The 17,343-nt window shown below is 35.7% G+C and overlaps 1 protein-coding gene across 6 annotated transcripts in view; it reads right to left on the bottom strand.

Annotated features, from left to right (window-relative positions):
- The window catches only part of GULP1 (GULP PTB domain containing engulfment adaptor 1), a 250,008-nt gene that overhangs the window by 93,789 nt on the left and 138,876 nt on the right, over positions 1 to 17,343 (bottom strand). The window lies entirely within an intron of this gene.

The following is a 17,343-nucleotide window of genomic DNA, read 5'->3' as shown; positions in this document are numbered from 1 at the left end:
GGGAGAAGCAGGCCCTCCAGTGAGCAGGGAGCCTGATGCGGGGCTTGATCCCAGGACCCTGGGATCATGACGTGAGTCGAAGGCCCATACTTAACCAACTGAGCCACCCAGATGCTCGTATCTCTTTTTTTTTAAACAATTCCTTTTTCAATTCTTTTTTTTCTCCTCACATTTTACTATAATCAGTTAGAAGGAACCAAGACACTCTTTCAATACTTTGCTTAGAAATTTTCTCAGCTAAACATCCAATTTCATCAACTGCAATTTCTACCCTCCATAAAATACTAGAACACAAATACAATTCAGCCAAGTTCTTTGCCCACTTTCTAACGAGAACCACCTTTCCTCCAATGTTCAATAACATGTTCTATCTATGTTTCTATCTGGGAATTCATCGGAATGGTCTTCACCATCCATATGTCTACCAACATTCTGTTCATGATTATTTATATAGTATTCCCTAAGAAGATGGAGGCTTTCTAGTTCTCCTCTTTCTGAATCCTCACCAGAACTGCCTTGGGCAGGACCTTCACAGCAATCTCAGCTTCTTCTAGCATGTACCTCAAAACCCTTCAGCTTCTACCCATCACCCAGTTCCAAAGCTGCTTCCACATTTTTGGGTATTTGTTACAGCAGCACCGCACTTCTGTCTTAGTCGGCTTGGACTGCCATAACAAAATACCGTAACTGCATGACTTAAACTACAGAAATTTTTAACTTGCAATGTTGGAGGCTGCAGGCTTGAGATCAGGGTGCCAGCAAGGTGAGGTTCTAGTGAGGGCCCTCTTCGTGGTTTGTAGAACACACCTTCTGGCTGTGTCATCACATTGCAGAAAGGGACGATGCTCTTACTTTTCCTCTTTTCATAAAGACCCTAATCCCGGGCGCCTGGGTGGCTCAGTTGGTTAAGCGACTGCCTTCAGCTCAGGTCATGATCCTGGAAGTCCCAGGATCGAGTCCCGCGTTGGGCTCTCTGCTCATCAGGGAGTCGGCTTCTCCCTCAGACCCTCCCCCCTCTCATGTTCTCTCTCATTCTCTCTCTCAAATGAATTAAAGAAAAAAAATCTTAAAAAAAAAAAGACACTAATCCCATCACGGGGGCCTCCCCTGATGACCTCATCTAAACCTAATTACCTTCTAAAGACCCCCAACTCCAAATACCACTTTGGGGGTTCGGTTTCAACATGTGAATTTTGGGGGTATACCAACATTTAGTCCATAGCATTCATCATAAATCTATATAACAATAAAACACAGTAGAGAAATTAGTCTTTATAATAAGGTCATTTTTACAGTGAAATTACTGGTATTGCTGTTCTGGCATTTCTGCTCCCAATGAAGAATTAAAACAGTTAAGAATTAAAACGCATGCTCTCTGTCTCTCTCTCTCTCAAATAAATAAATAAAATCTTTTAAAAAAAAAGAATTATAAAATACTATTACTAGGTACTGTTTTATAGATTTAGATAATGACACAATAATATCATTCTTTTTATTTGATTTCATACTTTAGTCACCTTCTCATGATATACCATTAATACAAGATAGGTAGAGAATGTATTTTAAAAATTAAAACACCAAAAAGATTATGTCATTTATACTAATGATATAATATTTTTTTTCTATAATATAAAAGATATTATTATAGAAGTAATGATTGAGATTACTGTATTTACTACAAACAATGTATTCATTCATTCGGAAATCATTTTTTAATCACTCGTGCCAGCCACCCTGCAAGGAATGCAAGAGAATACATTTTGGACAAAATATATTGTCTCTTCTCAAAAGTTACTTTTCATCTAGAACCTAACAGACATGGTTATTGATTGATCATATCCTGGAGGAATAAGTGAGGATTAAAAAAAACTAGCAGAAAAGAAACATAATGTATCCAAATGTAAGGTCCAATTTCTCTGGAAAAATAAACAAAATTACCATGCAGCCTATTAATCAGCAGATGAACTTCAGTATGTCTCAGGTAGACATTTTCAACAATAGTAGATTGTGAAATATAAAGACAGAGTTTGATACCACATAATTTTAAATTTCACGAAATTGTGTGTATTTTAAGTTAAGAATATAATACAAACTCTTTGGGGGCATATAGACAGAAAAAAAAAAAAAAAAAAACACCTTAACATAATTTTATAAAGTTCAGGAGGCCAAACAGAGAGAATATGAAATGACACTACAATTCTATGACTCTAAAACACCAGGAGGATTTCACCTGCTCACAAAACATATAGATATAAATGTCAGTGGATATCGGATAAGCTGTTCTTATCATATAAATAAAAACTATAATTTCACTTTCCAAACACTAGTTTTTAGCGTGTTTATTTTATCCTATAACACTCTTCTTTGCAAAACAGATCTTAATTTCTCCTAGAAAATAAGCAGAGAGTGGCTTTGCTCACATGCCCATGTGTAGAATATAGTGTATAAAGCTAAGTTGGCATTCAATATACTGTTTACAGGTTTAATGTATTAATAACATATGTTTTAATGTACTTTATAGCTGAGGTAGTAAGATATATAGTTATCAACTTACTGTATGTTAAGTTTAAGAAATGTCAGTTCTATACAAACTTACTTTATTTCAATTTACAGTATTATATAAATGTTTCTTTTTGGATAAATGTTGGATAAACATTGTTTCAATGGCACTTATACATGGATGCATTATTTCCTTATCAGTAAAAAATTATTCCTCAATTCTAGCTAAAAATAATATATAGAGAGAATAACTGACATAAATATCTTTTACTAACTTTTCCATAAAATAGCATCCCAGACTAAAAATCATACGAGGTCTAAAGTATTACTATTTAGATTTTCTATTTTTTTAAATTAAACATAAAAGAGTTGTTCATTTAAAAAAACAAAACAAAAACAAAGGCTGGTACCAAATGGCCATCAGTTATGTGTGAGAATCCTCATTTAACTTCACTTTCTGGGACTGAATACTGAAGGGTGTGTCCCTGTGTGTGTCTGTTTGTGCTATACTTATTATAATCCTTTTTTGATATATACATAAAATTCTTTGGGATTAACAGTGCTATATGGTATGATAGGAGCACTTACACAAATTTCCTGAATGGTATATTCACTGACTAAGCGAAACCTTCCTCAGAAATGTATGCTGCCATATTAAATAAAGCTATATAGACCTATTTAGACGCCTCCACTTCTAATCAAGATGGAGTAACTGGTTATAGTTATCCTACCATCTGAAAGACCTAAAGAAATGAGACAAAATGTACGGGAGGGTGCAGGGAGGTGGAGCCAGACCCCAGCAACCTTCCGCAGTTGAGGAGATAGCCTTGAGAATGTGATGAAATGAAGGTGACTAGTGGTTACAGACCAGAGCACTGGAGAGGGGAGATCTCCACAGAAAGAACTAAAGATACCTGCAAAAAGCCTTAAAGTTAACTCAGTAATGACTACTTCCTGAGACTGAGTAAAGGGTCACCCACAAAGTTCAGAGAGGGCAGTGCCCATAGCTCACACTAGAACCAAGAGCAAGGGGAGAAAGCTCACAATTCACAGCACATCAGTTAGATTACTAAGAAGTGCCTAACCATGTAAATGGGGAAAAATTAACGCTAGAATAAATGCTGCTTTGGCCCCACTTAAGTAATTTTAAAGACAAGACCCAAAAGAATTAACCCATTTCCAAGTAACTTCACTATATCCTAAAGCTATGTTCAAAAATATTTTAAGGAATACAAAAATACTCAACATCCAACAGTGGTGAAATACAGTGTTTGGCATCCAATTAAAAAAAAAATTAGGCATGCAAAGAAGTAAAAAAATACAAACTATAATGGGGAAAAATCAATCAAAACTAATCCAGAAATGTAGATGTCATTAGATGAACTGTTTTAATCTCAAATTTTATTTCAAAATCAGTAACCACATTGATAAAACACTGTGAGGTCACTTGGTATTAATTTACTCTATATCTTTAAACTTTTGTAGGCCTATTAAAAAAAAAAGAAAGTTGGAGCCAACAATCATTTCTTTAAATAAATCCAGCATATCCAGGTTTGAAAACTGATTTACCAAAGTAAATCCACTGATATTTATAAACTAGCTCAGAAGAAGTTTAGAGTGGCTTTTTAATGAATGGTAGTTTCCTGCTTTGCAACCTGCTGCTCAAGCACTTATTTAATAAATAAATAAATAACGAAATAAATAAATAATATTCTTATGACTAAAGAAAATATATATGGTATAATATTAAAACCTATAAAACAGTTAGTTTTGAATTTCATTTTACCCTGATGAGTATATTTAAAATCAAATTTTCCTGGAATTCTTTCAAGGTTAAAATTTTAAAGAACCTGAAAACTGGTTAGAACACAGTTCACATTAACATAACTCATAAATCACTAAAATCCTGTTGTTCACCATGAGATCAGAAATGATCTAAAATAAAGAAGTCTAATCATTAGGTTTAGTTCTAGGAAGGGAACCTAGGTAAAGTTAAAAAACAAACAAAAACCCATAGTTGCCTCTCCTGTAAATGTATTTTTTACTCTCAAACATTTTGTGCACTTTTTTTGAATACGTAAATCAGGAAGGTAATCATGAGAGAATGTCAAGCAATTTTAGATCTTGCCTTAACTTCTCCATTTTGCTAAGTACTCTATTGTGGCTAACTACTGGAACTTCATTGCTTGCAAGAGCTCGTGTAGCTTGCAAAATCCTACTCAGAGAATTCAGCTCATTTTTTACTCTTCTTGATCTAATTAGTATCTATTGTAAAGGTTCTCTGCTTAAATCTCCAAATTTTAAGACATCTTACAATATTCTTTTTTATTGTATTTTATGACTGTAATTTTCAAAGTCTTTGCCTTTGTAGATCAATAAATATTACCTAAGTATAGCCAAGAAAACTAACCAATAGCCAAAAGGAGAAATTTCACATTACTAGGGAAAGAAGCCACATGATGTGTTAAAGAAGATATATGTTTATAATTTGCTAAGAAACAGCAACACTAGTGTTTTCTGAAATTCCCTGACTTGGGATATAAATACTTATCATTATTTTTTCCTTATTTTACAATATTGACCCATATCTCGTAACACTCATTAAAAATTCTTTGCTCTTTCAATAGATATATTTTGAAACCACACTTTATGTGACAAGCATTATAGAAGTGGAGAAGGGAAAATAAGTATGGCATGGTCCTTGCTTTCAAAGAACTTATCTTTGAGAGATGGGCGAGAATGGCTATGGGGCTCTGCAGATAGGAACAAGCCCTATTAAAGAGATGGATGCCACTGAGAATTAGAGGATGAAGCACAAATGACTGTCTCGACTGTCTCATTCAGGGTGAAAGTTTCAGAGTGGAGGTGAATAGTCATCTCCCAAATGAGCAAAATCAAAGGTGAGACATGGAAGAAGGTTTTGGGCAGAAGGGCACATGTGCAGTACATGTTGATTGTGGGCATAGGGCTCCTTGCCACACTGCTAATAGCCTCAGAGAGCATCCACTGGCCCTCACTGAGGCTCTCATCTAGGCTCTCCTGCAACATCCTTGATTGGGAGCAGGGGAATGCTTAAGGCACCTGGTAATGTGGCCAGCTCTTTAGAATGGCTTATATGCAAGAAAATCTTAATACACAAGATCCAGAACACAGGTCTGGGGAATAAAATAAAATTTGAATTTCCTTTAATGCCGAAAGTGAAGTCAAAATAAAGGCTACAATGAATCAAAAAGAAAAACGGACATACAAAGCCCATCCTTCCTGACAATGAAAGCTACCAAATTTTAACCACTTTATTCTGATAATAATACTTTCTGCTTTAAGAGAATCTGGATGAGGTATATTCAAAAGTCATTTCCACAGCTATAAACCCTTTAAGTATTGTGCAATAAGTATCTGGGCAATAATTATGGCAATGTTGCGATATCACAAAATTCCATACAGGGACTGGGTACTGCAGAGAAACCCTTTTGTATTTGGAGGCGACACCACCACTCAGCACCTCTGGAATTAGGGTATCCCTGGGTGCTCTTAGGACCAAAAGAACGAAAGCTCCAAGGAAGGAGATGTATTGGAATTCCCAAATTGCCTAAGCACCCTCTTTCGCATGGGCATGAAGAGTATCCCAACATAAGTGCCTGTACAATTCTGAGCTGTACTCTGGCAGGCTTCTAGCAGTCTGGTTCAATAATTAGATACTGAGAATTTTCATTAAAACTTCCTTCAATTATCAATTAACTATTTCTCTCACTGGGTTTTCTTCATTATCTTCTGTCCTTAATGGGAGCTCAGCTACCTCACTCTAAAATGAGATAATCACACAGTAAATAAATTAGACTAGGAGAAATATTTAAGACAAATAAAACTGCATATTGAAACAAACATTATTTACAATCCATATGACTCTCCTATATGTAGACAAAATGTGTCCTGGGTTTAGTTCCCCTTTGAATACTAGATTTTAAAGTAAATTGTGGAAGTCCTACTCAATTTTTTCTCCATTTTTTTTTTATCATAACAATATACTCTCTTTCCTTTTTATTTTGATTGTACACATAAGAACTCTGTCCTTTTAGACCTGCCGTTCTGGTCATTTCACCAAATACTTTGATATCCATATCCTAACTGTGAGAGGGAACTTGTGGGATCCAATTACTGAGGTAACATTATCTTTGGCAAAACTATCCAAATTCCGTTGAAAGACTAGAATAAAACAGCTTGACTGCTCAATTAATGCTATCAGAGTCTAAGATTGAAGACTTTATGGAGTTTAAGACTTGAATTTGTAAAATAAATACTGTTTTAAGATTCAGTTGATCTCTACAGAGCAACAGTTCAAAATTTTTTATTTCAGTTTCCAGATTTTCTGCCTTTTATTACAATATTTCACTTTGTTGAAAGGAAACAGGCCCCAAAAGGAGTCACTTTTGCTAAGCCCCACCAAGACTTAATACCTAAACTAATTGCAATTTCAGCCTGTCCCAGGAGTGGAATTTTAAACCAATCAGTCTGGAATTTCCTGATCAGCATTAGTGAGGTAATCTGCATGATAAGACCCCTGCCCTTCCCCCCCTCAGGGAAGGTGACTTTGCCAGAAACAATTTTTTCTTTTGCTAATAACCTCCTTGTCCTGCCCCACTGCTGTCTATAAAATCCTCCTATTCTGTACAGCTCCTCAGCGCTCCCTTCTGTTTGCTAGATGAGATGCTGCCTAATTCATGAATTGTTGAATAAAGCCAATTCGATCTTTACATTTACCCCAGTAGAATTTTTTTTTAAAAACCCGAAAGGATTTTTTTAATTTAAGTCTTTTGCTTTAATGTCAGCTGTTTTTAGATCGGTATTTTTACAGTAAGCACAATTTTTATCTTTACATTAAATTCTAACAAACAGTAATTATAAATGTGCATAGACTTAACCATTTGCATCATTTTACAGAGTTTTGTTTTAAGGGAGTTTTAGGAAGTCAGAGAGAGAATATTTCTTTTACCTGTTTTTTAAAGCAGCCCTCAAAAGAAATCTCCTATCTTTGCACTTGGTATCTAGAGCATCTCACGATGTTAGTGGTTTCACTGGGGGAGAACTGAGGGACAGGAAATCTAATCCTTGAAAACAGAGCTTCCAGATATTTACACTGGAAAATCAGCTTTCCTTACTGTTAGCGCCAGTGCTGCATAGTACCACTACCCACACACAGTACTGCTTGGCCACAGCTAAAAATAACATTCTGCCTCCGTCACTCGAATCAAACATACCCTATTTTTAACTTTAGTGGGACTACGATATTCTTAAATTCTCTGTCCTTCCTGTGGGTTTCTACCAGTCTTTTCACATATAGCTGCCAAAACACTTATCCTCAGAAGCCTCTTTATCTTTATCACCATCCTGACAATGTTGAACTTTACCCTAGCCCTGTGATCCTAGAAAATAACAAAGGTAAAGGAAATTGCCCCACCCCTCTGTGTTTTGGAAATGGCTCACTGCAAAGAACCACCCTTCCCCATATGATTTAGATAAGATTCAGGGCACTCCCCATGTTTACTCAAGAAAGGGCCAAAGACCCTCCAAATTCCCATTCTTGGCTTCATAAATGATTAGCTGAACTATTTGTGCCACTGACCAATCTGGACAAAATACCTGCTACTTGACTAGACCAGATCTTTAGCTAAACTTAGCTCTCTTTCCTCCAGGATCCTTAATTTTGACCTACCCTGAGTTTAACAGACTCAACCCTTCTTTCATAATCTTTCCTAAAAATTGGCTGACCCCAGGGAAAACCATTCTCTGGTCTTCTGCCCCTAATCACACCACTCTCACTCATCCTGCCTTCCCACAACCCATTCTCTTTAGCCTTGTTTACTCTTCCTTATAAAAGAAAAGTCCTTTTCTGCCTAGACTTTGAGATGCCTGCACATGTATGGTTGGCAAATTCTCCCTATTACAATCTCCCTCCCTCCTCTTATTACAGTAATCTTTCAAATAAGGTGTCCTTACATAAATCCAGATTTGCTTTTTATCTGATGCTCCATTTGATCAGATTAGAAAGATTTCTGGCAACTAACCCCAACCTAGTTCACTGAACTAATTGAACTAATTTGAAAATTTTTCCTTTCAATATATCTACTCAAATGGAGCTAGACCTTTCATTCTCTTGCACTAATGAATGCTTTCATTTCAGCATAAAATGAATTACAAGAATGTCCTAGAAAAGTGAATCTGGGTTTTAAAAATTGTTATCCTTGCATACCTAGCATCTAGTTCCTATCCATAGTAAATAACTGCTGAATTACAAAGCAAATTAACAAATTAAGTTTTCTAAAACAATATGCATCTTATTGTAATAGAAACATATATCTTAGCTCCCAAAATCTGTTCAATAGTATAACAATTAAGATATCTTAATTTGAAGATATCTTCAGAATTAGGAAACTTTCTAAAGTTGTTCAGTAATTAACAAAACTACTCTTGTTACACATATTGCACACAATTATGATAAAGGCCATGATCATTTTCTGACAGAAATATTTCTTTTGTTGGACAGAAAAGATCTATTGAAACAATATATGTGTTGAAACTATAAGTTAATGAACAATTTGATAAAGCCATGCATATTTTCAGACAAAAGTACCACTAAAGTCAAGTAAACACAGTAACTGTTCCAATGCCAAAAATGAAGAAAACATTTATTCCAATAAAGAATAGGCAATATTCTTTAGGTTAAGCTTTTCAAAGTAGCAAAATTTGAAGAACAGAAGGGAATGAAGATAGTATTTAGCTAAGGACAAAGGAATATATGTAAATGAGAAAAAAATAAGAAATCATTAACAGGTGAACCAAAAGGAAAATATTAGTATTGTCCTCAAGCCTTCTTACTCAACTATAGATCCCAACAGTTAAAACCAGAAATCGACAAGACCACTTAACTCATACTCTAAAACCCACTGTGCTTATTTCTGCTTGCACTTTCATGAGGCATTGACAAAGGTGTTTTACCAAGAACGGAACATTCTAACCGAGAAACCAGAAAAGGCCCCATAGCAATGGAATGCCTAGACCATGACACCCCACGCATCCCCTTACCTGCCTATGATCATGGGCGGAACACATACCAACCCCACCCATGATCACTTGCTCCTTGCATGCTCTCTTGTATGTACGCCTCTTGTATGAGCCTCTCTGTAAAACACTAGGTGTCCATCTTCCAGGCGGAGAGGTCGGTTGTTAAGTCTTGAGCCAGCCACCTCCCCTGGCTACTGCCTTCTGAAATAAATTTCTCCCTTTCTCTTTTTCAAACCCTCATTTCTTGAGTTATTGGCTTCTCTTATGATGAGTTTATCCAAGTTTGTTCAGCAACAGTGTTGGCAAACCCAGCCAGGAGCTATGTTTTTGATTTGTCCAGACCCCTTGGGATTTCCTGGGATGGAGCAGTTAGCCTCCACAGTGCGCTGGGGCTTACCCATTCATGTTTTGAAGTTAGCGGCTATGATAGATCAATAGGTAATGGCACAACAATATAATGGCTAAAACTGTAAAAAGCCACAATAAATGGGACTAAGTTACAGAATGGTGTAACTCATAGATGAATTACTGAGTTTGAAGATCAAATGGGGAGACTCTCCTAGGTGGCTATAGAAAAAAGATATATCAAAGAAATACCAAGAGGATAAAGGATAGAAATAAAAGTGCCAAAATCTATGGGAATACCATAAAGAGAGAAAAAATTAAAAGACAGAGCAGGGCAGAGTTTAAAAAAATATATGAAGAGAATTTTCACAGAATTAAAATAAATTATGAAAAATGTCAAACTGAAAGTTTCAGATCCAAGCATGTTAAAATTAAAAGCACTAAATGCAAAATGAAAATATACAACACTTCGAGGCAGAAAAAGATGGCCTAAATAGCAACAAGAACCAAAATAACAATAAAATTCACAATAGTAACACAGTATGTAAAAAAACAAGCAAGCAATATTCTCAAGATATTCTCAAAAAAAAGAACTTTGAACCATGAATGCTGTATGAAGTAACTATAGTACAATGTGAGGGAGTAATAAAGACACACAAAGCTTGGGCCACTTGGCTGGTAAAGCATGCGACTCTTTATCTTGGGTCTGTAAGTTCAAGCCTCATGTTGACATACAATGCCTCAGAATTTTTACCACTGAAAAAGTAAAGTACTTTTACTTTTTTATACTGAAAAGGAAAAAAAAAATACTGAAGATAATCTAGGTAGCATTAAAATAAGAGAAACAAATCCAGCTTCTTTTGTAAAAGATAGAAGCCACTAGAGCAGTACCATAAACTTTACTAAGGTATTTTATCATAAAAACAATAATAGCTAATACAGGATTAAAAACGGAAAAAAAAAAAAGATGCATAGAAAGATACATGGATATATCAGTATAAAGAAAGACACACACACACACACACACACACACACACACACACACACACAGCCATAACAATCCAGAACTGAAAATCTAAATAAACATTTGCCACATAATGGATCACAGAGAAAAAAAACAGAGACATGAAATGTAGTTTAGTACTGACTTATTGTGAGAAGTTACAGATGTTGAAATTTAAGAAATTAATGTGGGAACGTAAGAATGGAAATATGTCTTAAGGGCAACTACCATTAACTACAATATATACACTTTATATCAGTCAAAAAAAAACTTATCTGACAGTAGGAAATGAAAAAAATTAAAAACAAAGCACACTAGATAGAAAATATGCAGTAAGATGGAAAAATACAAATCTACCCCATTTTACATTTGGCTTTGGTATCCAAATTAATTAATCCCTTTATGAGTAAGAAACAAAGGCTATAAAATATAAGAAAATATAAGAAATAATATAAGAATATTATTTCAACTTAGACCAAAGGAAGAATTTTTTGAAAAATATACAAAAATAAAAATCAATTTTATTACATTAAAATTAACAATTTCATTTCAGAAAAGGTCACTATGGAAAAGATAATAGACAAATGACAAATCTGAGAAAAAATAGTTTCTCTCTCTGAATCTGATAAAGAAGTAGTATCCAGGGGCGCCTGGGTGGCTCAGTTGGTTAAGCGACTGCCTTCGGCTCAGGTCATGATCCTGGAGTCCCAGGATCGAGTCCGGCATCGGGCTCCCTGCTCAGCGGGGAGTCTGCTTCTCCCTCTGACCCTCTTCTCTCTCGTGCTCTCTCTCTCTCATTCTCTCTCTCAAATAAATAAATAAATAAAATCTTTAAAAAAACAAAAACAAAGTACCACAGGCTGGGTGGCTTAAACAAAAGTTTATTTAAAAAAAAAAAAAAAAGAAGTAGTATCCAAAATATACAAAGATTTTCCTAAAAAGCAGTAAGAAATGTAAGCAGTAAGAAAAGTCGGTAACCCTGAAGGAAAAGGGACAAACAATAACTGCCAATTTATAAAACAGACAGTCCAAAAGGCTAATATGGATATAAACAAATGCTCAAACTTATTAGGAATCACCAAAATACAAATTTAAACCATATTACTTTATACTAATTTGACTGAAAAAGTCAGAAAATTGTATAATGCCAAGTATTGGTGATGATGTGAGGTTATAACAATGGTTCTCACATTTACATACTCATTGGAATCACCTGGGAGAAATTAAAAACTATCAAATGTCAAAGATTCCCTCAGTCCTTTAAATCAGAATAAAGGGTCCTGGCTTTAATATTTTTTAAGAACTCTTCAGGTAATTCTAATGTGCAAACAGAGTTGAGGAAAACATGGTTACTCTTCATATACTACTGGTAACAATATATAAATAGCGTGACTCATTTGAAAAAAATGCTTATTAACAAATCGAATGTTCATATACCCCATAACTCAGAAACTCCATTCCTGAGTATTCATCCCAAAGGAATTCTCAGAGATCTACAAGGTACTTCTGGGAGAAATCCTGTTATTGTTTGTGGTGGCAAGAAGTTGCAGGTAATCTTGTCTATCACCAGCAGAAGAGATAGGCAAAATGTGGTAGATGTACATCATGGGGCACTATGAGGAATGATCAGTTGAACATGGTGATTAAATATGTACAAAACAACGTGGGTGGATCTCGGAGACCATGCTGACTGCAACAAATAAGGTGAGCCAGATAACCCCTAAATCAAACAATGCTCATATACAAAACAATACCAATTTTAAAAGAACAAATACTGGGGAGGAGAGCAGGGGGATGGGTGAAATAGGTGAAGGGGATTAAGAGTGCACTCATCATGATGAGCACTGAGTAATCCCTAGAACTGATGAATCACTAGACTGTACACCTGAAACTAATATAACACTGGAGGTTAACTCTACTGGAATTAAAATTTTAACAATACAAACAAAAAATAACTTCATTAAACAATTGACTGTGGTGAAGAGCAGCAAAGGGATAAGGAATGGCATCAGAGGGAATAAAATAGAGGAATGACAGTGGCTTTGAACAGCCCTAAAGAGTACGATGATTTCAATACTTTGTACCCACAATCAATATATAAATCTTGGTAAATCTCTTGCCATTCTTCTCTATTTAGCACATGGAATCTTGTGGTGCATTTATGGGGCGATGTCAGAGTCCTGCCCTTGAGTCCAAGAGAAAGCAGAAGCTCATTTGAGATTGGAAAAACCACACTTTCCACACAAGTGAGACATCTAGATGGGCCCTCCTGGCTACTGTGTTCCTTTTATTTCTTGTTCTTTGATACCTCACAGCAGCTGTTCAAATATTTTCTACTCTTGTCAAGTCATATCCTAAGGAGAAAATCTTGCCTCCTACGTTATTGAAATGACTGATGTCAGCTCTTTCGCATATCTTCATTTTTTTCCTATCTCCACTAGTCAGTTGGGCAAACGGTGATTGCCCACTTTTTCCACTGTGTCATGTCCTTAGACTCTTTGCAGTACTAAATTTATATTTCAAAGGGAGAGCTGTGCAGTCTAATTGATGGATGGATTTTGAGAGTAAAAATGAGAACTCAAGGACGATGGCTACTTTTTTTTTTTAACTGAGTAAATCACAGTGACATTTATTGAGAAGGGGACACTTGGGGAATGCCAAAAGACTTCTTTTTTAGTTATGCTAGTTCTGAGATACCTATTAGACAACTAAGAAGAGATATTGAGTGAATGGTTGGATATAGGAACCTGGGACTGGCAGGTAGGGTACGAACAGAGATATAATTTGTGAAGTAGCCAGTTTATAGATGATGAGGTCAGCTAGGAAGTGGGTATAAACAGAGAAATGATTACTGAGTCCAAAGGCACGTCCAATTTTATAAACTCTACAGAATAAGATCAACTATGAGATAGTTAAGGAACAGCCACTGAAGTCAAATGAAAATGAAGAAAAGTGTGCAGTTTGGGCATCCAAATGAAGAATGTTTTCATTAAGGGAAGATTAAACGATACTGAAATGGCTACAAAGGGAAAGCCCGAGAAATGCCTATTAGTTTCACAACATGGAGATTATCGGTGACTTTTGCAATGTAGTTTCAGGGATAAAGGGGCTAAGACAGCTTGACTGATGTTGGTTCATGAGAAAATAAGTAAGGTGGTAGAGACAGGAAGTAGAGATACTCAGGAATTTTTCTATAAATGGAAGCAAGCAATAGGGCAGGACTGAAAGGTGACACAGACTCAAGGAAGAGCCGTTTTGTGGGTACTATTGCGCGTGCATTTATACAAATGGGAAGATTAAAAGGAAAAAAAAACTGGTGATACAGAAAAGAGAGAGGATAAATGCAGGAACAAATTCCCTGAACAAGCATTAAGACGTATGATCAAATCCACAAGGGAAGTGATTATCCTTAGATTAAAAAGAGGCAGTTTGCTCCTTATAACAGAAGGGAAGGCTGAGTCATTGGAACACTTAAAAATACTTAGTAGTTCAGTAGACTGAGTGATGAGGGAATACGGAATTTCTCCTCCATGTATTTTATCTCTTAAATAAAAAGTAGGTCATTAGCTCTGAGTGAGGAAGATGAAGGGATGTAAAGATTAGAGAAGAGAAAAGGAGAAGAGAGGAGGAGGGAAAAGGGGAGCGGAGACAGAAAACTGAAAATAGTCATCTTGAATACAAGAGCAAATGGAAGAGGCAAGGCAGTTGATTTTCTGGATAATTTTAATGACCTGAAGAGGACTGCAATCTAAATGTAAAGTAAGGGTAGTCAACACGGTCATATGAGTTTGTGGGTATATGTGTGTGTGTTTAAACGTTTCAGCCATGTTACCTACTTAAGTGTAGAAGAATACATAGTCATCAGCAGGAGTTAGGATTTTTCCAGGCAAGCAAAACAGAAAAAAAGAGGCAACAGTGTCTTGGTAAATTACTAAAACAAGACTTGTCTTTGAAATTGGTCCGGTCTTAGAAACTACATCAAACTATTTTTTCCTCTTCTTATCATATCCCTTTCTTGTAATTAACGTGAATATTCCATTATAACTTACTATTTTAGAAATATTTTTAAATTCCCACAGTGTAAAAACTTGTCCACAATTTAGTAACCAAAGGGGAAAATATTCACATACATAAACTCTCACACCTTATGTTTGTTGTACTAACACATTCACACCCAAGAAGTCTTTCTGAGGGATTTCCTTACATGGTAGCACAGGTAAGATGCAAAAAGGAAAAATAAATTTCAGTGTCTCAGTGTTCAACGTGGATCTTGACACAATGGTAGATCAGGGACTAACATTACTGATATCTTTATCACTGGTGCCCTGACTTTTACACTTTGGACTCTCCCACCCTTTTCATAGGTATGTCCTCTTGCCCAATTTCAGTTAGACCTTTTTGACTCTGATCTTCCAGAAAGAGCAAGCAGGTCTGGGCTGGGAAGCTGGAGTCCAGTGGCATGTGCAGCTGCTGAGGGCAAGAGCACTCAGGCATTTGTACCTATAACTAGCAAACCCCGTATTTCTTTTTTTTTAATTTTATTTTATTATGTTATGTTAATCACCATACATCATTAGTTCTTGATGTAGTGTTCCATGATGCATTGTTTGCGTATAACACCCAGTGCTCCATGCTGAACGTGCCCTCTTTAATACCCATCACCAGGCTAACCCATCCTCCCACCCCCCTCCCCTCTAGAACCCTCAGTTTGTTTCTCAGAGTCCATAGTCTCTCATGGTTCGTCTCCCCCTACGTTTTCCCCCCCTTCATTCTTCCCCTCCTGCAAGACTGTTTAATCAAACCCCATATTTCTAATCTAGAAGATCCTTTCCTACTGGAAATTTTGCAACACTGACCTATCTCTTTTCACATTTCTGGCTTCCATCCCACTAATGGAATAATTTCCTTTTCCCCCTTGGATTAGACATCAAATGGAGTGAGTGGTATCAGACTAACTAAGGGTGATCTTTTCTTTTGAGCAAATTATCCAGAGAAAAAGACCACAATCCACACCACATAAAGCTCTTATTCTGTCTTCAAATATGCCAATAATTGCTATTAATTAGCCTCTGCTTGTTGTAAAGCAAAAGGGACAATAAGAGCTCCCAGTACACTCGGATTTGTGATGAACATTTGTATCTTTGCTCAGCTCTGGATTCGTTTTCAAAGTCTTAAAAGACAGGTATTTTGAGTCATATTCCACCAACCTACATAGATGTTGATTCCTCTAACAGCACAGATACATTTCCTAGAAGGTCCAAAGGTAGCAAAAAACTAGAATAACATTTTAGGGTGAAATAATTTTTAGAGCAATAATAATTTTAATATGTATAAGAATTTACAGTTGCCATATTCTTGAATTCCCCTATTTTATTAGTGTCATATATATGTATAGTCACACACAGAATTTTAAAAAGTCAATATTTTGTGAATTGTCTAATTTTAACCCACATTTATTTTGACAAATAAATGGAAGACAGAAGTAGTAATTACATCTTGAAAATAAAAGTAAGCACATCTTTGGATAAATGTGACCATTCAATTTTACTATTTTACAGGTAATCCTCCACAAAGGTATATTTGCTATTTCCATTGTGTTACTTACCTTAATTCTGTAATCTTTAATATTCTTAAAGATTTATTTACTATTTTTGAAATAAACTATACTGTTACATTAGTAAAATATTAACATTCTATCTATAGAAACAAAAGTAATAGAAAAAAATAACGATGTGAATTACTTTGAACTAGAGATTCTCAGGTGCGGAGCAACTCTTGTGTACAAAGCAGGGCACATGTCACAATGTCAGCTGTGAGGGTGGGGCAGGGAACCTAGTATTTGTTGTCTTGAAAAACATGTAAACAGTACAGAATGTTCACAACAGAAAATTCAAGAAAGAAGCTCTAGAAAATCTTGGTTGGTGAGAACTGCAGAAGAGAAAGTGAGAAAAATACTTTTAAGTAATGTGGGTTTGAAAAGTTCATAAACAGGTTTGGAGGAAAACACAGTCTCCTTATAATTTTTGGCATTTTTAATATTTAACAAGGAGACTTGCACCTTGTAATGTGTGTCCATCTCATTTTGTATTTTCATATCTTAAAACTGCCATCAGGCACAATTCTCGTAGGCTGGCTTTGCTCTCTAGTCAGTGAGTGACCTGCAGGTGAAAAAGCCTCCTTGTTCTGTAATTTCTCTGCCAAAACACACACTTGCTGTTAGATCTGTTGCTTGCTTTCCTCTCATTATTTTTAACGTATAAAAAGAGGAGTCACAAATGCATGAACCTAACAAGACTGGTTGGTCCCTCTCCTTTTATTTAGAAACTTAATTGTACATATTAGAAGATATTAAGACTGTAGGGTATACACTTACTTTTAATGACCCAAAATTATAAAAGTACTCAAATAATGACAAAACTCATCCTAATTCCACACAT

This window comes from Zalophus californianus, chromosome 3 (genome assembly GCF_009762305.2).
Source record: "Zalophus californianus isolate mZalCal1 chromosome 3, mZalCal1.pri.v2, whole genome shotgun sequence".
Classification (NCBI taxonomy): domain Eukaryota; kingdom Metazoa; phylum Chordata; class Mammalia; order Carnivora; family Otariidae; genus Zalophus; species Zalophus californianus.
The sequence above is the reverse complement of the archived record's forward strand: the minus strand, read 5'-3'. Positions and strand labels throughout refer to the sequence as shown.